The sequence below is a fragment of the Lipotes vexillifer genome, unplaced genomic scaffold, assembly GCF_000442215.2.
Source record: "Lipotes vexillifer unplaced genomic scaffold, Lipotes_vexillifer_v1.1 scaffold1132, whole genome shotgun sequence".
Taxonomy (NCBI): domain Eukaryota; kingdom Metazoa; phylum Chordata; class Mammalia; order Artiodactyla; family Lipotidae; genus Lipotes; species Lipotes vexillifer.
Window position 1 is genome coordinate 172,098 of NW_006793725.1, and position 4,680 is coordinate 176,777.

The window sequence follows — 4,680 nt, forward strand, 5'->3', positions numbered from 1 at the left end:
AGAAGGTGATGTGAAGATGAAGACAGAGATTGGAGTGATGTAGTCACTAGCCAAAGAAGCCAAGGAATGCCTGGGGATACCAGATGCTAGAAGAGGCAAAAAAGGATTCTCCCCTAGAGCCTCCAGAGTGAGCATGGCCACTGATTTCATTTTAATTTTAGACTTCTGACATTCAAAACTATGAGAGAACAAATTTTTGCTGTTTTAAGCCACCCTGTTTGTGGGAATCTGTTGCAGCAGCCTGAGAAAACAAATATAGTCTGTATTGCCTCCTTTCTTACCACAAAAACTGGAAGCAAATATGACAAAATATTAATGGCTATTAATTCTGGGTGGTAAACAAGCATATTTGTAATGTTGCTCTTTGTATTTTTCTATATATTTTAAATTTCTCACAAAGAAATTTTTAAAATGAATTATACTGGAGTTATAATATTAACCTAATTATAGTTTGTTGTATATCTCTCTTTATTCAACTAACTGTTTTGTAAATGCTTACCTCTAAAAAAAGAAACACTTTGGGTTGTTCAGTAAACATGCCCATTATAGATAGTCTATCGTTACAGAGACTTTCTAGGCCATTGACAACTGACCTTCATCTCATTTCATAGTCTTAATTCTTATATCCTACAACTTCCTGAAACATACTCCATGTTCTAGATTACCAATAGTTTGCCAGACAGGGAATTTTTAAGTTTTCATACCTTTGCTCCTGTTCCTTCCTTTGCTTAGAATGGCCACTGAGGCCTGGGGAATTCCTCCTTCTTCTTCTAGATACAGTTCAAATGACATCAGTCAATGAAACCTTCCCTGATTCCTCAGAAGTAGTTAGTTCCTCCTTTGTGTCCTGTTTGCATTTGGTTCATAATGAATTCTTAAAGTTGTCACTTCATTTTAATTGAGTTTTCTTTGTCTTTTTTTGACTATAAACATAGAGTGTAACAAAACTACAATTAATTATAGTTATATCCCCAAGAACTAACACAACTAGTGCCTGACACAGTGCCTGATACAGTTTAGGAACCCAGTGAATACTAACTACATAAATGAATGACTTTATTTCATAATTCAGTGCTTCTTATCCTGAACTTCTATATGTTTCAAACATTATCAGCTATTGTTTTTTTTGTGTGCTACTTTTTTTGTTTAATTTAATTTCTTTCTTTATTTATTTATTGGCTGCATTGGGTCTTCATTGCTGTGTAAGGGCTTTCTCTAGTTGTGGCAAGCAGAGGCTGCTTTTCATTGTGGTGCACGGGCTTCTCATTGTGGTGGCTTCTCTTGTTGCGGAGCATGGGCTCTAGGTGCACAGGCTTCAATAGTTACAGCACGTGGGTTCAGGAGTTGTGGTGTGCAGGCTCTAGGGCACACAGGCTTCAATACTTGTGGTGTGCGGGCTCAGCAGTTGTGGCACGCAGGCTTAGCTGCTCCGCAGCATGTGGGATATCCCCAGACCAGGGATTGAACCCATGTCCTCTGCATTGGCAGACAAATTGTTAACCACTGCCCCACCAGGGAAGTCCCCTTAAGCTATTGTTAATTTAAGGAAGAGTCCTGCAGAAAAGCAAATGAACTAGAATAGACTCCAAAAGCAATTTCTCTCTAAGAGCATTAAAACAGAAACTAACTGCAGAGCTGATTTAACAGCAAAAACTCATCTCACCTCTTGGCTATGATCCTATACCAATGGTACTGGGACTAGTACTCTAATGTCATCTTGAGTCACTCTGTGAGACAGCTTGGCACTCTCTCCAGCAGCCTCAACCACAACTTGTATTCTGATAAACTGGAGCCACTTTTGTTTACGTTATTTGAGGGAGAAAGAGAAAGAGACTATGCCAACCATTCCTTTCCTCTTGGCACAACTGTCTGGAGTACTTCTCAAATATCCATATCTAAGAGGACATTAGAAAGTGCTGAGAGAGGGCAGAGAGCAGAAGCAAGAAAAGCTACATTCCTGCAAACTGTGGAACAAAAACCACATTCACAGAAAGATAGACAAGATGAAAAGGCAGAGGGATATGTATCAGATAAACGAACAAGATAAAGCCCCAGAAAAACAACTAAATGAAGTGGCGATAGGCAACCTTCCAGGAAAATAATTCAGAATAATAATAGTGAAGATGATCTAGGACCTCGGAAAAAGAATGGAGGCAAAGATCGAGAAGATGCAAGAAATGTTTAACAAAGACCAAGAAGAATTAAAGAACAAACAGAGATGAACATTACAATAACTGAAATGAAAAATACACTAAAAGGAATCAATAGCAGAAAAACTGAGGCAGAAGAACAGATAAGTGACCTGGAAGACAGAATGGTGGAATTCACTGCTACAGAACAGAATAAAGAAAAAAGAATGAAAAGAAATGAAGACAGCCAAAGAGACCTCTGGGACAACATTAAAGGCAACAACATTTGCATAATAGGGATCCCAGAAGGAGAAGAGAGAGAGAAAGGAACTGAGAAAATATTTGAAGAGATTATAGTCAAAAACTTCCCTAACATGGGAAAGGAAATAGCCACCCAAGTCCAGGAAGTGCAGAGAGTTTCATACAGGATAAACCCAAGGAGAAAGATGCCAAGACATATAGTAATCAAATTGGGAAAAATTAAAGACAAAGAAAAATTATTGAAAGCAGCAAAGGAAAAATGACAACATACAAGGGAGCTCCCATAAGGTTAACAGCTGATTTCTCAGCAGAAACTCTACAAACCAGAAGGGACTGGCATGACATTTAAAGTGATGAAAGGGAAGAACCTAAAACCAAGATTACTCTACCTGGCAATGATCTCATTAAGATTCAATGGAGAAATCAAAAGCTTTACAGACAAGCAAAAGCTAAGAGAATTCAGCACCACCAAATGAGCTTTACAACAAATGCTAAGGGAACTTCTCTAAGTGGGAAACACAAGAGAAGAAAAGGACCTACCAAACAAGTGCAAAACAATTAAGAAAATGGTAATAGTAACATACATATTGATAATTACCTTAAACATGAATGGATTAAATGCCCCAACCAAAAGACACAGGCTTGCTGAATGGATACAAAAACAAGACCCATACATATGTTGTCTACAAGAGACTCACTTCAGACCTAGGGACACATACATACTGAAAGTGAGGGGATGGAAAAAGATATTCCATGCAAATGGAAAGATATTCCATGCAAATGGAAATCAAAAGAAAGCTGGAGTAGCAATACTCATATCAGATAAAATACACTTTAAAATAAAGAATATTCCAAGAGACAAGGAAGGATGCTGCATAATGATCAAGGGATCAATCCAAGAAGAAGATATAACAGTTATATATGCATCCAACATAGGAGCACCTCAATACATAAGGCAACTGCTAACAAATATAAAAGAGGAAATCGACAATAACACAATAATAGTTGGGTAATTTAACACCTCACTTACACCATGGACAGATCATCCAAACAGAAAATTAATAAGGAAACACAAGTTTTAAATGACACAATAGACCAGATAGATTTAACTGATATTTATAGGACATTCCATCCAAAAACAGCAGACTACACTTTCTTCTCAAGTGCACATGGAACATTCTCCAGGATAGATCACATCTTGGGTCACAAATCAAGCCTCAGTTAATTTATAAAAACTAAAACCATATCAGGCATCTTTTCTGACCAAAATGCTATGAGATTAGAAATCAATTACAGGGGAAAAAAAGTAAAAAAGACAAACACATGGAGGCTAAACAATACGTTACTAAATAACCAAGAAATCAGTGAAGAAATGAAAGAGGAAATCAAAAAATACCTAGAGACAAATGACAATGAAAACACGATGATCCAAAAGCTATGGGATGCAGCAAAAGCAGTTCTAAGAGGGAACTTAATAGCAACATAATCCTACCTCAAGAAACAACAAACATCTCAAATAAACAATCTAACCCTACACCTAAAGGAACTAGAGAAAGAAGAACAAACAAAACCCAAAGTTAGTAGAAGGAAAGAAATCATAAAGACCAGAGGAGAAATAAATGAAATAGAAATAAAGAAGACAATAGCAAAAATCAATAAAACTAAAAGCTGGTTCTTTGAGAAGATAAACAAAATTGATAAACCATTAGCCAGACTCATCAAGAAAAAGAGGGAGAAGACTCAAATCAATAAAATTAGAAATGAAAAAGGAGAAGTAACAACAGACACTGCAGAAATACAAAGCATCCTGAGAGACTACTACAAGCAACTCTATGCCAATTAAATGGACAACCTGGAAGAAATGGACATATTCTTAGAAAGGTATAACCTTTGAAGACTGAACCAGGAAGAAATAGAAAATATGAACAGACCAATCACAAGTAATGAAATTGAAACTGTGATTAAAAATCTTCCAACAAGGGAGCGGTGGAAAGATGGCGGAGGAGTAAAATGCGGAGATCACCTTCCTCCCCACAAATACACCAGAAATACATCTACATGTGGAACAACTCCTACAGAACACCTACTGAATGCTGGCAGAAGACCTCAGACCTCCCAAAAGGCAAGAAACTCCCCACGTACCTGGGTAGGGCAAAAGAAAAAATTAATTAAAAAGAGACAAAAGAATAGGGACGGCACCTGCACCAGTGGGAGGGAGCTGTGAAGGAGGAAAGGTCTCCACACACTCGGAAGCCCCTTCGCGGGCAGAGATTGCGGGAGGCGGAGGGGG